Source organism: Bombyx mandarina, chromosome 07, assembly GCF_030267445.1.
Source record: "Bombyx mandarina strain Sakado chromosome 07, ASM3026744v2".
Lineage (NCBI taxonomy): Eukaryota > Metazoa > Arthropoda > Insecta > Lepidoptera > Bombycidae > Bombyx > Bombyx mandarina.
Genome location: NC_143214.1, coordinates 6,797,626 through 6,820,664, shown reverse-complemented (window position 1 = coordinate 6,820,664; position 23,039 = coordinate 6,797,626). Strand labels below are relative to the sequence as shown.

General features: G+C 36.6%; 1 protein-coding gene and 1 long non-coding RNA gene across 2 annotated transcripts in view; both read right to left on the bottom strand.

Moving 5' to 3' along the window:
- The window catches only part of kmr (pleckstrin homology domain-containing family A member kramer), a 70,089-nt gene that overhangs the window by 37,713 nt on the left and 9,337 nt on the right, over positions 1-23,039 (bottom strand). The gene's annotated exons all lie outside the window — the stretch shown is intronic.
- On the bottom strand, positions 9,110-12,774 carry LOC149502644 (uncharacterized). Its single transcript, XR_016323317.1, has 2 exons — positions 12,507-12,774; positions 9,110-12,470 (listed from the first exon to the last, which is right to left on the bottom strand). It is a non-coding gene; the product is annotated as an uncharacterized LOC149502644 (long non-coding RNA).

Here is a 23,039-nt window from a genome sequence, read left to right as displayed (position 1 = left end):
TTATGTTGTTTTTTCCAAATTGTAAACTTTAAATGGCTCTCCTGTAAAGTTGCAAAAATGTCGCTTAAACCAAATAGTCTGAGCCCTCGATATATTCCAGTATTATTTTATGGCACATACAAATACAAACCTTTAATAAAATTCGATAGCTATCAGTATATTAGCGAATGGAAAGGCAGATTTACGGCAAATCTAACGTTTCGAATACCTTACAATTTTCGTGATCACGGATTGCAAATGAGCACCGTGACGACCAGGGAAAACATCAGGAAATATCATCATAGCAACTTTCACTCATTTATTTGACCAAAGTGTTTGACCTTTAAAGTCAACCACACGTCTATGTGAACCCATATCGGTATACCGTTGTCATTCGTGACCACAAGGGCTGAACGTGCTTGGCTTGTTCACATGTCTGAGGTAAACATGACACTCGATACTCTTAGCGTGGTTATGCATAGTAAATACTAAATGAAGCGTGTCAACATTAGACCCGGTTATAAATCTACTTTTTTTTCCTACCTAAGCTGATGATAGCCTTGAGAGGCTATTTCAGCTTCACCCTAACGTGTAGGTGAGCTCACGGGGCTCAAACCGGAGTGTTGCTAACACTGGCCTTGCAATAGCAGTGCTTCGCAGAATCTATCGCCGGATCGGAAACGCGACCCTCTGAGAAGATCCGGCGAGAAACTCAGTGGGCTGTGTCTATGAGTTAATTCGCTCGTCGAGCCCTTCGTCGCAAGCGACGGGTTCGACGAGGACGGTGACCAGTGCTCGTGGTATCTAAAAGCACCGTTAATGGATCGGGAGGATCGTAATGAATCTATCTACATATTATTATGTATAGCAAGGTAAAGACCAAGTTCAATCCCATTATCTTCATTTTTATTTCAATTAATTTTCTTTTATCTTTTGTTAATAAACCATATGTTCATTAAATCTTGAGCTTAACTTTAATAAATAAAAACGGAATTATATTAGACAAAAATTTCTTTGAAAATGTCAATCAACAAAAGGTAAATGTAGTACTTAAAATTAAATTTAAATATTGCTGATAATCTCAAACGTCAACTATCTTTATCAAAGATCTTTTTGATTGAAAGTCTCGGTCATAGCTATATGGTATAGCTCCATTAGTTCTTAAAAGAACCAAAAAAGCTTTAATGCTTCAGATACAAGACAAGTTTATTAAAAAAAAAGTATGCTATCTTCTTTACAATCACCGAGACAATTTATAATTTTAAATGAGCTTGTTTTTTTTATATCAACACGTAGATCAACGCGCAAACATGTAACGTGGCACTAAGCCGGCAGACCGTGAAAAGTTCACAAAGACTCAACAATAATGATGTTGCGTTTGTTGTGGTAACGATATTGTCCTCCCTCGCTCGGTTTAGAGTTACATCGTCACCGTTTTTAAACAAACAAAAACACATCGAGCTCACTAAACGAAGAAACACAGCCGACCCATGTGATTACAGTAGTTTGACTTTAAATCTTTACAAAAGTTTGGGTATCTTTTCGAAAATAATCCTTTTTTTATTATTTAGAAAATACACCACGTACAACTTGACTAGCTCGGTTTCGAGGTTTAAAACAATTTAAAGAATAATTGTGCAAAAAGTTTAATATAAGAATCCTATATGTATTAACTATCTTTCCAGACACAGCTTCGACTGCATTGATTACACTTTATATCGCGTGGACGGAGACCTATTCAAATCATTGGGATGAGAGGAACTGGTGGTAGGACGTCTTGTGAGTCCGCACGGGTAGGTACCACCACCCCGCCTATTTCCGCCGTGAAGCAGTAATGCGTTTCGGTTCGAAGGGTGGGGTAGCCGTTGTAACTCTACTCTACTGAGACCTTAGAACTTATATCTCGAGGTGGGTGGCGCATTTACGTTGTAGATGTCTATGGGCTCCAGTAACCACTTAACATCAGGTGGGCTGTGAGCTCGCCCATCCATATAAGCAATAAAAAAAAAAAAAAAAAGGAAGTTTGTGAGCTCTATGGCATTCTTTTTTTTTTTTATTTTTTTTATTGCCTTTGTAGGCAGACGGGCATACGGCCCACCTGATGGTGAGTGGTTACCGTCGCCCATGGACTTCAGCAATGCAAGGGGCAGAGCCAAGCCGCTGCCTACCGCTTAATACTCTCCACAAGCCTCGTTTGAAGAAGGACATGTCATAGCGCTCGGGAAACACCGTGGAGGGGAGCTCATTCCATAGCCGGATGGTACGTGGCAAAAAAGATCTCTGGAAACGCACTGTGGATGACCGCAGCGGCTCCAGGTAGTATGGATGAACTCTACTCCGGTGGCGGGCGGTGCGATGGTAAAAACGAGATGCTGGTATCATCTCGAACAATTCCTCAGAGCACTCCCCATGGAACATACGGTATAAAATACAGAGGGAACCGAAGTCCCTCCGCAGACCCAGAGGCTCCAAACGATCCGAGAGAATGGGATTATCGACAATCCGAACGGCCCTCTTCTGTATGGAGTCAAATGGAAGAAGCTGGTATTTGGGAGCCCCGGCCCAGAGATGGGAGCAGTACTCCATGCGAGGCCGGACTTGTGCTTTATAAAGCAAAAGTCTTTGTCCAGGCGTGAAGTACCGCTTCGCTCTGTTGAGGACTCCCAGCATTTTGGACGCCAACTTGGCTTTGCCTTCCAAATGACTCCGAAACTGGACATCGCTCGAAATGTCGACCCCAAGTATCCCGATACTCTCGGAAGGTTGCAGGGATACTCCTTGGAATTGCGGCGCCATGACAAAGGGGTCCTTCTTCGCAGTGAACGCGCAAACTTGTGTCTTTATCGGGTTGAATTGAACCAAGTTCAATTCACCCCATTCGGAGACTCGCCCCAGAGAGTTCTCCACTTCAGACACAAGTTTTGATCGTCTCTCTTGCACCGCGCTCCGAGAAAGACTCTGATGGCCGATTCATTCAAACTATTTCTTTACCAAATTTCATAACAATCTCTTCAATGCTTTGGGCTTCAAAATATAACGGAGAATTAATATTTTAATAATATTACGTTATTTGCTATATAGCTTCGCAACTTTACATTCAATAGTTTAAAAAACTTTTAAATATCAGCAACTTTATTTTGTAACATACGTTTTTAATAAAAGAAAAAGCCTTAATCAAGATCCAATTCAATATACAATTCAATAGAACTATGTATTTAGTTTAATTAAGAAATAACGCCAAAATACTTAATGATGTGCTGAACGTAACAAAATTACTGGTGATAAACTTACATGAAAAACACAACATAATAATGTAGCAATAGATAATTAGCATTCAAAATACGTTAAACTAATGGTAGCTGCTGTTAAAACTCAATTTAGTCGCAACTAAACATTAACGCGCTAATTGTTGACTATACATATAATATGTTTTAAAAAAAAAACTTAAATATCTTAAATCTTCAATCAATAGTATTTTATTTATTTATTTATTCATTTATGTAGTACACACAGAAAAGAAGACAGTACAGAGTAATAGGAAAATTATGTACAAAGGCGCTGCTTATTTCTTTAAGAAATCTCTTCCAGCAGACCTGCGAGAGGATTATGAGAATAATAATTAAAAGTTATGAGTGTGTGTAGAACAAATAACACATAACTAAAATAACAAATACAACATGAGAATGAGTATTTTTAATTAATATAATCTTAAATCTTAGGTAGACTCGTAGGAATAAAATAAAAAGACAAACAAAGTCAAAGGAAACGTAAAATCAGTAAGGAATCAATATCTATGATCGAATTATCTATATACTTATATATAAATATGAATTGCTGTTCGTTAGTCTTGCTAAAACTCGAGAACGGCTGGACCGATTTGGCTAATTTTGGTCTTGAAGTATTTGTGGAAGTCCAGAGAATTTTTAAATGGTTAAATAAATATGAAAATGCTCGGAATTAAATAAAAATAACAATTTTGTTTTTCCTTTGATGTGTCCCCCGTCGAACGGACTCCTTTTGTTTGTTTTAAGTTTATTTTATACAAAAGTTTAGGTCTTTTATTTATCGATTGAGGTAATACGAAGTCTGCCGGGTCAGCTAGTACTCAATAAATATATTAAGATCTTGCTTCTGACGCATCCTTCCTTCCTAGGCCACCAACGTAGTGTCAATATACAAGACTTCCACTTGATGAACAAAGGAGATTAAACAAGACTTTCTCTGCGTCACGATAACATCCCACAAATTTTATAATGATAGTTAACTCTTTTTAGAACCAAGAAGATAATGATATGCGTGTCCAAACTAAATATAAAAAATGTTTTGTGTTGTTGGATTCTTTAAATTCTTTAAATAATAACTCTGTATAAATATTTGCTTAATTAAAACCAATCTATTAATGCAATATATGACCACAGAACTAAGCCAAATCGAGCTTTTAACGAATATGCTAATAACCCCATCTACTAAGCAAGATGAGAAAGAATAATGTAACCAATTTGGAAAGTCAAAAATCATAACCAAGACAAAATTTATTTCATAAATAATTTGTCTAAGCCCCAGGTACTGTTAGCTCTCCTCTGTGTACAAAGAAACGAAAATAATTATTAGACAAATTTTGTTTACTTAACGTGTTTTTTGTATTTTATCTTTTTTTTATTGCTTAGATGGGTGGACGAGCTCACAGCCCACCTGGTCTTAAGTGGTTACTGGAGCCCATGGACATCTACAACGTAAATGCGCCACCCACCTTGAGATATAAGTTCTAAGATCTCAGTATAGTTCCATCTAGTATCTTTCTAACTTTTTCTCAACGAGAAAAGACTCATCCAGTAACTATTTAGCTTCGGGAACTTTTAGTAACAAAGAATCTATGTGTTTACTGTTCTTATCCTGATAACTTTACTTTATTTACTTAGGCGCCAAAGCAAACAACGTCGTGCGCTCAGAGTTAACACATTTCCAGTGAGCTATCGCACTTCATACTCATTGAGGATCACACACCGCGTGCCAATAGAAGCAGGATTCACATTTAAATGAAGGTGCGTGGGAGTTGCTGAGCTATTATGTTGAAATCAATTATGACGCGACATTCCTGCCAAGCCTCCGTGACGTCACAATTCGACACGGCAAATAAATGAGCGTCTGGAATGCTCCGACAACAAAATAAAAGAAAACAAAACATTCATTAAGTATTGTCCACGCGTTCTTTTATTTTAAAGTTGTATGTATAATGCAGCCAAGATTACTGTGTAATGTAATCAAGTCTTAGGAATTTAAGCTTAAGCAGGCCGATTTCTTATGTAAATTCAGCTTAGTCTTGATCACAATCTAAGATCAGGAAATTAAAATCACGAAGCAAATGAATAAACATTTTTATTTGGGTGTTTCTCTTTAAGCTGTGCAACTCATTTTCTCATTGTAAAAAAAGATATCTGACATGCTTCGTAGATAGCTTTAAATGATAATCACCTAATTTACTTTACACAACGTTCAATGCTTATATATAAATATATAAAAAATTAATTAAAAATAAACTTTATTAGGTATATGGAAATCGTCTTTATAATCCGTAAAAACTAGACTTGTTATCAGACTTAGACTTGTTATTTACGGTTCATCTGTCATAAGAAGAAGGGTATTTATTACCCGAATAAGATTTATTACATATTTAAGCAAAAGAGATACCTATACAGCTTTCTTAGAACGAATTGCCCAGCTTATAGAGAAACGCCTTTTTAGTTGAAACAAAGTGCTATTCCAATCATATCTTCATAGGCTTTCGAACTTTTAAAGTAAAAAAAACGTGTAGTTAGCCACCCGTACCCACCCATGTCGTACATGATTTACCTATCTAGAAAAGAACTTTTATATTTACTTCCATTTTTATATTTACTCAACGGCCGTCTGGTGTAGTGGTGAGTGACATGGTCACTACACAAGGGGGTCGCGGGTTCGAATCCCGCCAAGGGAAGATATTTGTATGATAAATATAAATGTCTTTTCCAGGGTTATGGATGTATATTAAATATATTATTATGTATGTGTATAATAAAAATCTTACATTTATATCCGTTATCTGGTACCTGTAACACTAGTTCTTTACGAACTTATCACGGGACCAGTTAACGTGGCGTGATTGTTAGTAAATATTTATTATTATTATTTTTTATTTATTTATTAAAATAATTTAATGGAATTTTGTGTCAAATCCCTAAATAAAAGGACTTTTCGTTATTTTCAAATAATCTGGTTTTATGAGTTAGACCATAGACATATTTACACGCCAGCAGCCTCGTTGCTGACAATTCAATCATTAAAATTGATCATAAGATAAACTTATATTGACATCTCAAGGTATCGTACTGTAAACATACAAACTGTATAAAACAAAGATACTTTAGTTAATACAATCTCTTAGGACTTATTACACGTAATAACCTTGTCGGTTCACTTGTCATAATATACCAAGTATACCATAATATACGTGCATATTACAATAGGTTTAACTTTTAATATTATCAAATGCAATGTCCTCCACATTCATAGCAATTATTATGTAAAGTGAACGATACGGTGTGGCATTTCTGATATTATTCGAGGTGTAAATTCAGTTCCATAGTGGTAAAGATGTTTCGTGCTTATTGTTCATATTTGTTACTTTTTAAATAGTACTAGTAAGAGGGGTTTAAGAACGCATCTTTTTATGATGCGTAAGCCGGAACGCACGAGAGGTGGAAAAAAGAATATAGTCTGTGGCACAGGATCTTTTTACCGCCGAAAATTTAAAAACGTAAAAATAATTTATAATGTGTTTAATAACTAATATAATATATATATATATTTTTTTTTTAATATAATAACATAGAATTGTTTATGGCGCTACAACTGTACCATGTTGGAAGCAAAAAATTAATTATGTTAGTCACTGACTAACGAAAGCGAAAAATAATCTTCATTTCCTTACATAATATGGATCATATTCGTATTCAGATCGCGTCCAATATTTAAAATAAATGGATGGTTGTTTGTTCGTGATCGCACACTCGCCTTTTATAAGACTTTATTATACACTTTTTATTGGCACATTAGGGAACATTTTTCCTATAGCTTTACAAACATGCGATACGTAACTCGAGATTATTTTTAACTAAAAGGTTTTTATCAAACATTGAACAAGTCATTGCAATTTCTTGTTACACAAGTATAATCTTATACCTTTAAATGAGCAATTCTTGTATATATATAATCTGAATCTCGGAAACGACTCCAACGATTTTCATAAAATTTAGTATACAGGGGATTTCGGGGGCGATAAATCGATCTAGTTACGATTTATTTTCAGAAAATGTTGTTTTATTCGTGTTTTCAATAATCAACTCTTTCCGACATCTATTGGCGAATAATAATACTATTTTTCTTAATTGAGGGCAACTAACCGCTTTAAAGAAACACCAATATGGCGTTATCAAAAAAAAAATCGGTCATCATCTAGTGTGTATTATAAACCCGCAACACTCTTTACACCATTTTGTACCTAACTTGCATATGTGAAAAAGCACATAAAATCTTTAAACTTCTTATCACTGCTTTAGTTAGAGAGACGCGTTTATTATTCGCCTGGATTTACATACGTTCGTTAACAAGACAAAGTGAATGCCGCTGTCAACCTCAAGACAAAAGATTAATTGCATTGGTACAACAATTCAATACTCAGATATCATAACATAAGAATTCTCGATAAATATGTGTAGCACGGTTGTACGTACCACTTTGATATCGCAAAACCATTAGTAATTATTATTTTTAAATTGCCGCCGTACCGTGGGTTCTATGCCAAGATTGTAATGATCAGCCTCTAATCTAAAATAACACCCAGTTCTGTCCAACGTAGCCAATATATTAACCCCGTGTGATCCGCCTATGATCTCTTCCATGTATTTAGTGCTAAAACGAAATAGTAGTGGTCATAGATGTTCATTTCTTACTTACATATTAATGTTATTGAAACATGTTATGACAGAGGTTAAACATAAATTACGTTTAAACAATGTAAAAACGACAATACAGTGAACTAACTACCCGCTTCATTATCATAATAATAATATTATGATAGTCCAATACATTTATTTTAAAATGGATTTCAAATCATATGTGTAAAAAGGATTTTTTCATTAGTTTCTTAACTTCTTGAAGTAAAAATAAGACTGTAATCTGGTACGAAACTATCTTAAGTAAAACTAAAATTGATTAACAGATTAACTGCTTAGTTTTCAAACTGTTGTTTTGAACGCGATATGGCACGTCTAATTGTTGACTATGCAAAACATTGTATTGGAGATACAAAATTTTATCTCAATTTGCTTACTCCATTACCTAATATTAACAAAAAATCTAAGGTTTTTTCCGAGAAGTAGACAAAATGAAAACTACTTTTAGAGTCGGTGTTAGGAATTCTCTCAAGCTGATCCCGTGAGTTCACCTACCGATCCATGAGTAGTTGAAACAGCCACTTAGACTATCAACGATCACCATCATCATCTTAGGCCTTACAGCCCAGGGTGGGCCTTAGCCTGGTTCAGTATGTCTCTCCAGACCGTTCTGTTTAGGGCTTTCTCCTTCCAGTTCCTGACACCGATAACTTTCAGGTAGTGCTCTACGCCATCTAACCATCGGAGCTTGGGCCTGCCACAACTTCTGCGACCCTCTGGTTTGCCCTAATATAGTAGTTATCATGGCATTCTACCAACAATTAGGTAAAGATAAATCCATCTCTATATATAAAAATGAATTGCTGTTCGTTAGTCTCGCTCAAACTCGAGAACGGCTGGAGCGATTTGGCTAATTTTGTTCTTGAATTATCTGTGGAAGTCCAGAAGGTTTAAAAGGTAGATAAATAATTTTGTTTTTCCTTTGATGTGTCCCCCGTCGGACGGATTCCTTTTATTTGTTTTAATTTAGTTTTATACAAAAGTTTAGGTCTTTTATTTATCGATCGTGGCACTACGAAGTCTTACAGTTAGCATAATATTAAGAATAGAATAACACCAAGAGTCGACAACATGTCGTATTTATTATAATATTTAATATATTATTAAATGAGCTATTGCTCAGTTTAATTATTTAAGTAGGGTTGCCGTTCTTCACACTCGGTATTGGTATAAAGTAAGATATTAGCTAAATTATAAGACTGTATTTTCATAAACAGAGCTTCAAGTGTAATTCAACAATAGCCAGATAGTCTCATAAGTAGAAATATTATAGTCAACTGTATCTAACCCGCTGTGACGAAAAATTGGAGTGTGACAATAAACCAAGACTGTCCTAGTTGGCGTCCCGCCTAAAGTGAGAGTTTCTTTTAAACCAATCATTTCTTCATGTGGGTCAAATAAATAATATTTAACTATAAATAATTTTGGCAACGTAATATATTTGCTTTATAAATAAATAAAAATTATTATAGTCACCATTTTCTGAAGTGACGCGCTTTATATGTAAAAGTAAAATAAATGAAATATTAATGTAGGCTGCTCAATTATTTTATTATGTAATACATTCGTTTCTGTTTAAGAATTAAAGAAAATTATTAATAACTGCAATAAAAAAAATATAGGTACCACTCACACTTCAATTATAGCATATATAAATTTCAATAAATTACAAAGTAAAAGTATTATTATATCCAATTATTCGTAAGTGGTCAATGCAACTACATGTTATTATAGCTATTGTTTCACATAGGCTGTAGGAGATATTACCGAACGTGAAACGACGTCTCGACGCGTGCACTGTACTCATTTTAGAAGAAACTTTAATATAATACACCATATTTATATTAAATAGCTTTTATTATTTTCAATGTTTACGAAATTAGACAAATTTTTGTCTTAGCATTTTCTTTTATAAAACTTTTAGATATTAATGCTCTTTTATGCATTTTGCGAGGAAAAAGGGTGACAATCTCGAAAGACTTCTCATCACCGGCAAAGTGGAAGGAAAGAGGCCTAGGGGGCGTAGTCCCATGCGCTGGTCCGATCAAATTAAGACGACTTTGGAATCCAGCATCAAAGTCGCTATCCACTGCGTGGAGGACAGAAGTGAATGGAGGAACATAGTCCTGACAAAAGTGCTCAGTAAAGGTCACGACCCTCAGAACTGAGGAATACGACGCACGGAGGAGGGATGCATTTTGCAATACATAAATGTAACGAGATCTTCAAATTTAACTTTAAAATTTCAAGTAGTCACTAAATCGATTAAAATAGATCAGACAATCTATCTGAAAGATCAGATAAATTATCTGGTTATTTGCGAGATTATACCGATACTTCTCACCTTGCCACACATGGCGTAGTCGTGAATATCGCCTTATCGTTGCCGCCGCTGACTATTCCCCGAATTCGACGCCTTAGACACGTCCTTACGGATCCATCAGATCCAATAACAGTCGAGCTCGACAAAGAATTCGACGTGCAACTTTTTTTTTCTTCCTACTATGCTGATAGCCTTTAGAGGCTATATCAGCGTTACCCTAGCGTGTAGGTGAGCTCTCGGGGCTCAAACGGGAGGTGTTGCTAACACTGGTTCTAGCAAGAACAGCGCTTTGCAGAATCTACCACCGGATCGGAATCGCGACCACTGAGAAGATCCGCCGAGAATCTCAGCAGGCTGTTGCTTAGGTTAGGTTGTACGTCGCCGACTAGATTCATTCGTGAAGCAGCTACTCTTGACTTGTTAGGCCTCCTTTGGAGGCGCTCGGGTAGCTGTCAGCAAATCCCACCCCTCCTGACTAAGCCCTTGCTCACCCACCTATCCTGGTAAAACTGGAAAGGCCTCCAGGCTACCAGTAATCCTTCAAACATAAAAAAAACCTGGCGTGGCCTCCTCGTTTTACTGACACTACTTCTCGTCAACAGTTCGTAATAAACCAACAAAAATTATCCTCACCTATTTCCTAACTACCTCCCTAATTCGAAGCTCTTTAGTTCCTTCCTAAAGTAATGGTAGAGTATGTCAAAAGCCTCACGGCCGGTGGGTAGTTCTACTTATACTGCCGCGAATAAAATCCTCGCAAATATACCATTTTAAATGAAGCTTCATTCTTAAGACTCCAGGCAATGGTGTGTACGTTACATTGGCCACACAAAATATGGCCCATTTTCATATACATTAAAAAACAAGGAAAATAATTCTTGAATTAGTAATTTTAAAATACGAACACTAACATTATTTGATAACCTTTTCGCTTTTGTAAGCACGTTTCAACATGCCGAGTGTAAATTCTAAGAAATCGTAGTCAACATTGACTATGACCGTAACTCATTGGCGTGGAAATGCTTATTGTTTTTAAATTAAACCTGAGATAAGAGTTGGCCGTTATCATCACGCTGGTAACTAGAAATTTCTACTTTACTTTCGTAAATGACTTTTGGGTTTTATTTTAATAACAATTCCTTCATTCCATGAAAGAGACTTCAACGACTCAGATAAGACTAATATAAAACCAAGCTTTGGACAACAACCGGAACAAGGTTGTTCAAAAAATAGAGAAACCTATAAACACAGTAAAGATTAGTGTGGTGTATCAAATTTTAATTAGATTATAAACTTAACAGTAGCATAAGTCGGAATGTATTTTTCGCTAACATTTTGTTTTATTTAGTTCTTATAAGGAGAAGTGGACTTTACGGCGGGTCGAGAGAAAGAAGTTTGATGCTCTGGAGATGTGGTACTGGAGACGAATGCTTGGTATTTCATGGACCGAACTCCGCACCAATATCTCCATTCTTCGAGAACTCGGCATTAAGCAGCGTCTTTCGGCGCTCGTGTATGGGCGCATACTATCAATTTTTGGACATATCTCCCGGCGAGGAAATGACTCCATAGAGCGCCTTGTCGTTCAGGGCAAAGTAGAAGACACCAGACCGCGTCGAGGGTTGCCCATGCGATGGACCGACCAGATCAAGTCGGCAGTTGGCGGCTGTATGCATGAGTGTGCCAGGCTCACCACAAACCGCGAGGAGTGGCGATTGCTCGTGAGGCGCATAACATCTGCCCACACCAATGATGCTGGATGACGACCACGACCATTCTGACAAGAGTGATACGACATACGATGAGCTCCTCCTTTTTTGTATGTGGGTGAACGTGCTGAAGGTCAATCCAGAGTCTATAGACAGCGACACAGCTTGATTGCCGCCACCCACCCAGAGACATGAGGGAGAAATCTATTTTATTGTGTTACGGCTGTCGCACCGTTTAAGCCGAAACGTATGTTTTCTTCCGTGTAGTGTGTGTGAAGTTTTCGTCTTATACCGGTCACTCACATTCGCACGAATACGCAAACCCGCAAGTGTAGGACGACATTTGCAAATGATTATGCAAAGTTTTCGCTGCATTCGTGGTTTTCCAAGCTGTGTCGGTTTTTTAACAGACATCAAAGCGCGCGAACCGCGATCACTCGCGTAGTCTCCCACACATTCGTGTGACCACTACCAGTTGTGCCCAGGATTGCGAAGGCAACGGACGTTTCGCTATTTTCATAGATCGTGACGTCTACTGTGTAGCGTATCTTCATCAAAAGAATTCCCATAAAAACAGCATGGCTGTTAATGATGTCTGGGAAAGAATTCAAAACTCTTTTTCTCTTCAATGTTCTATTGACGAATTAAAAAGGAGGATAAATTCGTGAGACATTCGTAAACAAGTGTAGGAGGAAGCGCAAATGGATTCGCAAATTGAGTACCGAACCCATTTGCACAGCCGCTAGGTTTGCGATTGAATGTTTGACGGCCCTTCACATGCTCGCAAACATTCGTACAATGTACGAATGTTTGCGAGCATGTGAAGGGCCGGCATTATTCTCGAGAATACCTACGAGGAGACAATGTTTGTTTATTGAAATATTATCCCTTCGAAATTGTAACACAGATAAATAAAAACACTAGACGTGGCCGGTTCCAGCCACGTCAAATAAACACTTTTCATTTTATTTATTTATTATTTATTATTTATTATTATTTATTTATTAAGTTGCACCAACAAAGTGATCATCAATACAAAACATTGACAAATTGACAAAAGTTCATGGCTGATGTCACCTCAATTATAGGTGCAATCGACAGTGCATTAACATCAAAAATAAAAAAAATATACAGCTAAGATTTGAATACATTTCATTCATTGCTTATGATTAATTTAATTGGGAGATGATCCGCGACAGATTTTTCCTGTAAGTAGTGAGACAATCAGAAAAAACATCTATTTCACTTAAAATAAGTTCAGCGCAATCGGACGACTCCGAAGGAACATTGACGGAGACCGCGCTACCGTGGACATTATTGTAGTCCCAAAGGATTCTGTTTAAGGGAGAGTAAGCACCTAAATTCGAACGAGCGGGCTTTCTTATAAACGGTTTATATTTCTTCGTTCTTGGTAGGTACTTAGGGGCTGATATTTTTATCTGGGTTAATAGATTAGGCGTGTCGGTTATTCCATGAATTAATTTGTACAGAAATATACCCCCCATTAGTTTTCTCCGGTTTAGAAGAGAGTCCAAATTAAAGTGGCAAAGTCTATCTTCATAGCTGGGTAACTTCCTACCCAGATTGTAGTTGTAAGACAAGTACCATAGAAACCGTTTCTGGACACTTTCCAATCGTTTCTTGTATATTTCATAGTAAGGATTCCACACAATGCAGCAATATTCCAAGGTACTGCGTACGAGAGCATTATAAATTGTGATCTTAGTGTGTGGTTTTTTGAAATCTTTGCAATTGCGAAATATAAATCCCAATGTTTTAAAGCTCTTTCTGGTAATATTCTGAATATGTGTGCTGAATTGCAGCTTACTATCAATGGTCACACCCAGATCCCTAATAGAGTCTACCTCAGATAGTGGTGCACCATTAATATGATACGTTCGGGAAAATGAGCGTCTTTTTCTAGTAAAACGAATTACATAGCATTTACTGATATTCAGACTCATGCCATTCGCACTGCACCAGCCAAACAAACTGTCCAAATCCCTCTGCAATAATTCAGAGTCAAGAGATGAGTTTACTTTCCTGAAGAATTTTAAGTCGTCGGCGAACATATAGAACTTTGTGCTACGAAAACACGAGCCAATGTCGTTGATGAATGCATTAAAAAGTAGAGGACCCAAATGAGAGCCTTGGGGAACCCCAGACAAAACTGGGAAGGACATCGACGAGTGACCATTTTGACATTTTCTCGGGATAAAGAGTTGATTATGTCACTCAAACTCTGATCCATAAAATACGTTTACAGATTTATAGATCTGTAAAACGTACATAAATCACGAACCAGTACACACTATCTTATTTATTATTGCAGACATAACTGGCCTAGACTGGGTCATGTTATTTACCGTTGTAAAAAGTACACATATGTGTGAATACGGGCTATATTTTTTTTTATTGTTTGATGGGTGGACCAGCTCACAGCCCACCTGGTATTAAGCGGTTACTGGAGCCCATAGACATCCACAACGTAAATGCGCCACCCACCTTGAGATACAAGTTCTAAGGTCTCAAGTATAGTTACGACGGCTGCCCCACCCTTCAAACCGAAACGCATTACTGCTTCACGGTAGAAATAGGCAGGGTGGTGGTTTGTGCGAAGTTTTATTAAAATACATTACATATTTTTTTTAAATAAATGAAACCTCACCGCTTTCAATAATCCCGTTGTGCGGCAAGAAATTAATTCGTATACCATTCACGTGTGACATAACCCAAAACCGAGGTTTATTTGTCGATAAACAGCCTTGTCTGCGAGTGGGTGTTAAGGTAAGCCCCACGATTATACTCAAGATAAGGGGTCGTAGGCTCCGCGGTGCAGGTGTTACGCAACTTCCCCGTCACAGCCTGCAGTACCTATCGACCGGGTCACTCGTCTAGTGCAACATTCGTATAGAGCGAATACTTTAAACATATACAAGCATTCTACAAGTAACTCGCAGCTGCCGTAAATCTGTTAACGTAAATTTATCTCCCGTTCGTAATTAGGAACTTTGTATTAAAAATCTGGATTCACAGCTTTTCACTAGCCCAAAGTAGTTTAAATGTATTTTCACATTTTATATAAGCAGTCTCCTATTGGGTACAAACAAATGGATAAATAGATCGAGATATTGAGATCCACTGTAAGAATGCAGGGACGTCCGCTGCATACCAAAGCTCCTTTCACGCTTCGCAATAATCGACGCAATGTGCCAACGGTTAAATGTCGAAGAGCAGCTTTTAACGTTGCGATACAAACGTAATGAAATATTTCGATCTACAGCAATAAAATCGTACTAAGCTATAGCATTTACCAGTTTACGTAAATAAATTCTCAGGACACTGGGTCTAACGTCTAGAAAAAGTATTTGTGGCTGTTTGTTCGCTTTTGACGCGTTCACGAGTCATTTATCGGCTTGATTTGAAATTGTGTGTTGTTGAAACTTCAGACAAGGATTCTGGATAGAGAGTACGATAGATAGCTCACGCGTAACTTAGACGTACAGCAAACACGGCAGGGTTTCATTATAAAACTGGCATACCTAGTATACGAAAATCAAACCAAACACAGATATAGCGAAATGACTCGAAAGCCCACTGAGTTTCTCCCCAGATCTTCTCAGTGGGTCGCGTTTCCGATTCGGTGGTAGATTTTGCGAAACACTGCTCTTGTTAGGGCCAGTGTTAGCAATACTTCCGGTTTGAGCCCCGTGAGTTCACCTACACGTTAGGATGACGCTGAAATAGCCTCTCAAGGCTATCAGCATAGGTAGGAGAAAAAAATGACTCGAAATAAATAAAAATTGGAGTACATTACACTACGGTAATGGAATGTGCGCCAAGAGTCCTTATTCCTACGATGCCCATGCGGGCAAGGGATCGACTACCTGATCTGGGTACATGACACAATAAACCAACAAAAAATCAATTAATCCCCTTTAGTAATACGGGAATCGCGTTCCATTTCTCGTATAAAAGCTAATTTTCATATCATTGAAGTTTGTTTTATTACGAACATAGACAAATGATCAACAGCGTACAGAAATTATGCCTCACGTATGTTTGCCCTCGTCTCATTACGTATGATGCTTAAAAGGTATTAGTTATATTCGTTTGTATACTTAACGCTTGAGAAATATATATGCCTGTATAATTTTAAATAAATATGATCTCTGTATGTGCTCTGTAAACGTGAAAGTTCCACTAAAATTTAAACAATAAGACAAAAGCCCTTAACTATGATTCCAAATCAAAAATACCCATTGTAGATAGTTATAAGCAACGAACCATAAAACACAATAGGTTTAACGGCTCTTTCTATTAGGTGCCTTATGATGGCATCACAAAGATACCTTAGCAAAAAATTCCAAGCTTGGCCTTCGACTACCTGCTCCCAAATCTTTTAACTCAAAAGATATTTTTGACTAAAAACGGATGTTGATGACACATCGCCCCCTCCGTATTTGAATCGATGTGTCCGAAGATGTTGTGCAGTTTATCTTTTTTTTAGAATACACGGCATGTTCTATGACTCATTTCGAACATAAACTAAATAGAAAGGTTCAGATGAACACAATTTACAAGTGCATATTTACAAGTGGTTTCATGAAATACGAAAAAAAAAAACAGAAAACAATGCAGAGTTCACTTTTTTTTATCTAACCTATTCGCTGGCAGTCTAAGGGGCTGTTCTAGCTATGCCCGGACGGGTAGACTCAACCTGGGAGAATTTGCTAACACTAGCCCTAGCAAGAACAATACCTCACAGAATCTACCACCGGATTGGAATCGCGACCCACTGAGAAGATCCGGCAAGAAACTAGTGGGTTGTGTCTATGGTTTTTTTTTTATTGCTCTTGTGGCAGACGAACATACGGCCCATCTGATGGTGAGTGGTTACCGTCGCCCATGGACTTCAGCAATGCCAGGGGCAGAGCCAAGCCGCTGCCTACCGGTGTTCACTTTGTTACTGACAAAATCTACTTTTCTCACAGATATTACGGTAATTTTTTTCAAAAGTACGGATTCCATTATGAAATTTCCTACCGTCCAAGGGTGACGACATCTCCTTGTTTGATAAGTAAGATCGGGTAAAGAAAAGAAACGCCAGGGGCACAGCCAAACTGCTATCTACAGGTATTTCGACAAAGCGTGTGGTTTTTATTATGTGAACACTAGTGAGTTTTTTTATTTAGCCACATTAGCACTTTGTAAATATGAAAAATGGAATTTATGTCAATGGTAAGAGATTATCTTACCATTGGCATTATACAATTAAGAATTCTTCCTACTAGAGGGATATATTCACAAATACCATTTCATGCTATTTTAATCTAGTATCAATGGAAATCAGTAAATGCCGAACCCTCAGCGACCCTTCTACTTACCCTCAGATAGATCGTAGGACCTTGATAATAATAAAAAATATTTCGAAACTAACAGGCGACTTAGCTAACGTACAAGAAAACTAAGTAACAGATAAAAGGTGTTAATTTAAAAAGGCCACCTGTTGACATCACACCTGGCAAGAACAGATTAGAAGTCGTACCGGTCCTACGTAGGGAACCAATGTTTATCTCTTCAACTACAAATATTTAAAGTTTTCCTGCGTAAAACGTGTTACATGCATCCAAACGAAAGCCTCGGGGAACTTACAAAAATAACTTAAAATTTTATTTTCATTATTCTTTCTTTTTCAAAAGGCACCTCCGTACCGTCGTTAATTATAGTAAACTAGTCAAGCGACTATCTACTAGTAGCTAGTACAATATCCGGTTTGACATACCTTTTTGTGCTGTTAAAAAATCCTCTGTATCATTGAAAATTCGTCTGTCATTTGTCTTCACAGATATTAACAAGCTAACACACTATTTAATGTTATTGAACCACTATTGAACAATTACACTTACACAAAAACCTTTTCAGATATTATTTTTATTTGTTTATTGCCACTGCTAAAAATGAAAAAAAACTGTTATCAAATTAAATTTACATTAATATAATGCAAGTTTATGTTACAAATTATTAAGTCACTTAATGTCTGCACCAAACAAAATACCGAGTTTATTTTACGCTGTTATCAAGAATCCAAACGATGGTTCGCCGTCGACTGTAGTAGTATTATACTATTAGCATCGCGGCTGGCACCGGTCGTGAGTAGGAGGAGGGATATGAGACAAAAATACGAAATAAACCCAAGAAAGAAAGAGATGCTAGTCTACGTCACCAACAGTACCTTAATAAACCAGCTCTTGAAACAGACAGCTATACTGATGCGCTGTAGTACTTTTGAACTAAAATTCATTTTTACTACGTTATACTGGTTTTACCTGTATGTGACCGCGTGTCCATAAGGTAATTTGAATTCCTACGGAGTGAAAAAGACCAATGTTTCTGTCGAAGGCTCTATCGTGTGTGTATTTAAGGTTCATACGTTCCGAGAGATAATTTTAAATTAAATTTAAATATCAGGTTCGTTAACGGTTTCAACGGAACTAATGTCAACCTAGAATATCGTGTTAAAACCGGTCGCATCACAAATATAATATTTAAAAACATTGCAAAGCAATATTTCTGTTATTTGATAACGGTGTCTGTAATGACAAAGTTTGTTGGTTACAATTAATATAAGTTACGTGTACAATTTTTTTGTAAATTATGTTAATTTCCTTGCGGATATAGGTTTAGCAATCATGATTCAGAGTCCGAGAACGCGGCTACTCCTCTGTTTGCCTTTCTTATTACTGAATACAAAGAAAAGCCTTCACTTTTACCAATTAACTTATCGACGCACGAGCAAGCCACGACCAACGTGGCTTTGTTTCCCAAAACAAGTGAAAATCTACCCAATATCGACACACTTTCGTTACACCTGTTGCATACTGTTTCATTTCTAATAACCTCATTCATTTACACTTTGCATTATCAGATACGACGTCCTACTAAAAAATAAGGTTACAGATAAATTCGATTAATTCCAATTTAGCATTTGCGTCTTCAAAAAATAACAGTGTAAAAAAATTTGAAGCTTTTTGTTCACCCGAAAATAATAATTGAAAAACATAGAAAAACGTACATACTAAATGAAAGAGTTTAGGTGATTAATAATGTGCTTTATTATTTGTATATCGAATACCTTTCAGAGTTTTTTTTATTGCTTAGATGAGTGGACGAGCTCACAGCCCACCTGGTGTTAAGTTACTGGAGCCCATAGACATCTATGACGTAAATGCGCCACCTACCTTGAGATATAAGTTCTAAATTCTCAGTATAGTTCCCACCCTTCAAACCGAAACGCATTACTGCTTCACGGCAGAAATAGGCGGGGTGGTGGTACCCACCCGCGCGGACTCACAAGAGGTCCTACCACCTGTATCTTATACACTGTATTTGTTCTACTTTACGTTTAATAACTCAACAAGATTGCAGATAAAAGTTTTAGTATGTTGTTTGAAATTTTACATTAATACCAAAATAAAATAATTTGAAAATATTTTGAAAATACTATGTAAGAATGTTTTTTTTTTTTCTATATAAGGGCAACAGTCATTAGCGTTTGTCATCGAAATTTTAAAACTAACCATGAATTAAACATTCGATTCGTGACGATAAAGAAGTGAAATTTACCAAAACAAGAACCACAAGCTACATTTTTTCACCCGACATCCGCGTGATAAGAATAATATCGGCTGTCTAAGAATTCAGCACGACAGACTGACACATTTACACGTTGAATAATAATGACCGAACATGGGTTAGTCACTGTGAGAACGCATATGGATGGATGCATCAAAAGCTTTTCTAGGTTACGGCGCGCTTAACTTTTACGCCCGATTCACGACCGATTGCCTCTGCCTGTGAATACTTTTGATAAATATCTCTTATCAATTCGTTAATTAATATCATTGTTTCTGTGATATTGCAATTATTAATAATAAAAAGTAATGTACAAATAAATGAGCAAAACAAAAAACTCTTGCTAAATGCGCATTTAATGACTTAATTTCATTTTGAAATAATAATACCGCATAACATCAAATGGGCTGTGAGGTTGTCTTATTTTGCTATTTATTTTAGACATTTGAGATATAAATTAAAGAAAACGTATAAATTAAATCAGAATCCAATGCAATTAATCACCGTTTAATCAAATATTGTATACAACCTTAACTGAGAAATCACGACATTTTTACGGAAATAATATTTTCATTTAAACAATGCGTCCTAAATTGTTGTTATCTATACTAAATCATCTCTTTGGTTTGTATTAAATCAAAGTCGAGTAATATTTTCACGATTACCGTTCAAAACTTACAATGTAGCTAAAATACAGATAAAATAGGTTTATTTTTGAAATTTATTTCGACACCTAAATCATCAAAGTTGTGTGAATCTACTATCTGATATAATAATATAATCTATCTGAATATCTACCCAAATTAACTTTGACTGCTAAAAACCTACCGTTTGATCTAAGATTAGATTTAAGAGGCAATGTGGCCAAGCGTTCTCACACTGATACTAAACAAACGCAATAAACAAAACATAAATAAACATTACACTTTACGTAATTTAAGAATTATGACACTCGCGTGATACCGTTTTGACCGTAATCACTCCATTAACCTCAATTTGCGATTTGACGATGTTTTGCTTATAACTAATCTAACTTTCGTGTTACAAGATTCATAAAATATTTAGCGTATTTATTATGATAATGTATATGATATTAAGTATTTGTTATCATAATATAGCTGTGAAATAGGTTTCAGAATATTTCAATTGATGCTTATTTATTAAAATATCTTGTATATACTTACAGCATGTAGGTTTGAAGTAGGTACTAATGAAAATTTAGAAAATACGCTGCCAACTACATCTGACATGTAATTAAGTTATTTAAAACTAATAACCTAATATGTCATTAAAATAAATGAAAGGCTATTTTTTTACATACTTTCATCGCAAATCCGAATATAACCAAACTCGTTAGATTCTGAAGGATTCAACTGTTAAAGACCTCTTTCTGCCGTGAAGCACCAATGAGTTTCGGTTTGAAGGGTGTGACCATCGACCGCCAAAAAATATGCGTCCTACAACCATGCATATATTATTAATTAATGCGGAATAGCCCACAATGCATATCCCCAACCGGGCACCGTCCTCGTCGAACCCGTCGCTTGCGACGAAGGGCTCGACGAGCGAATGAACCCACAGACACAGCCCACTGAGTTTCTCACCGGATCTTCTCAGTGGGTCACGTTTCCGATCCGGTGGTAGATTCTGCGAAGCACTGCTCTTGCTAGGGCCAGTGCTAGCAACACTCCGGTTTGAGCCCCGTGAGCTCACCTACACACGTTAGGGCGAAGCTGAAATAGCCTCTCAAGGCTATCAGCATAGGTAGGAATAATAAATAAAATAAAAAGCATATTTCCACCACCGTGCGTATACGCACGCTACTATGTACTTGTAGTTTACAGAATTCCACAACGCATGCCCAATTTGCCATTCAGCGAGGATTATTATAATAAGCGTGCAGTATTTGTCATTATTTTTGATACAGTTCTGCTTACCTGGCTTTTTAGAAAATGCCATCGCTATGCTGATGTTAGTAATGATTTCGATATTGTGCAGACTAGTGATAAGCGCCCCTAAAACCTTTATCGATCTTAATTAACAGAGACCTTGGTAGAAAATTTCGTTTCGTCTTTAATAACTTTTGTTGCTCTGTATTCGGACAGTCATTAAAACGAAAACTCATTAGTTTAGTTTCATTGTATTTTCTATGTATACTTACAGCTAATAATCAAAATAATAAGATTTGAAGGCCCCTATGCAAGATGCAAGATGTAGGCAATATGCAAGATGTAGGTATGAAACGTGAAATAACAATATATATCCGACATTTACAATTATATTATTAAGACTGTCATTTTACAAGCTTTAGCTTTGGCGGGTTTTCCTTTTTTTTAAGGGATTTTATGACCTGGTAACTAAGACTTTCAAGTCGTTTCTTATTTTTATTTATAATCTTAATTTTATGAAAAATTATAATATGGAGTGAAATAAAATAAAATAAAATGAAGATTTTTTTTCCCGCCAAAAAGTCCGGCGGATTTTCTGTCTCTCTAGCACAGAACATATTTTATCAATGTGTGTTGAAAATGCTGCCAGCGGCTGCAAGTACATAAGCCAACAACAGTTTAAATATTATGATCCCACATATTGTTAACGTGGACCATCTCTCATCACTTGTCTGAAAATTCTTAGATGTATACATGAGTCCGTATGCTTAACAATACGTCTAGACTTCTCGTTAAGCCTTACACAGCCATGCTTTCAGCGCCGCCTTCTAAAGGTAGACATGAAATAGGACATTGTATGTAGAATATTATGAATTGCAACTCGAAAGCACAGTTCTGCTTTAGAATAAAATAATATTCTAGCAGATTTATATTTGTTACATTTAGTGTTTCTGTATAAATAAAATGAATGCGGTTTGTAAAAGTCCGCGCGTAATTAATACATTGCATTAAAATATTGAAAATACATCCACTCTTAGTTCTTGTCATCATCACTATCACGATATCTTCATTTAATAAATCTTAAATTGCTGCCTGACACCGTGTTCACATTATTGATCCATGACGTTATAAAATTAAAATGCACCTCTTAGCTCAACTAATAATAGCTACGAACAAAATCCGGTAGGAGTACACTAGCCATGATGCAGATTCCTTGAACTATTATTGGTGATGAACTTGGGAAGCCCACCACCAGTCCCCCTAGGCCCAAAAAAGCCACTTAAGTCCGCACGGACGGACGAAGTGACAAGCACAACTAGTCGGAAATATAGCTAGTGTGTATCTTATACATCTTTCACAATCAATAGTTTTTTGTAGCTTTTACTGCATAGTAGTTACAGTACATCTGTCTTTTTACAATTTACAAGTAAAAATTTAAATAATTGTGAGCGAGTAATTCATATTATTCTTGCATGCATTTCAAACATAAACGCAGGCTCTATGCACTTGTGTT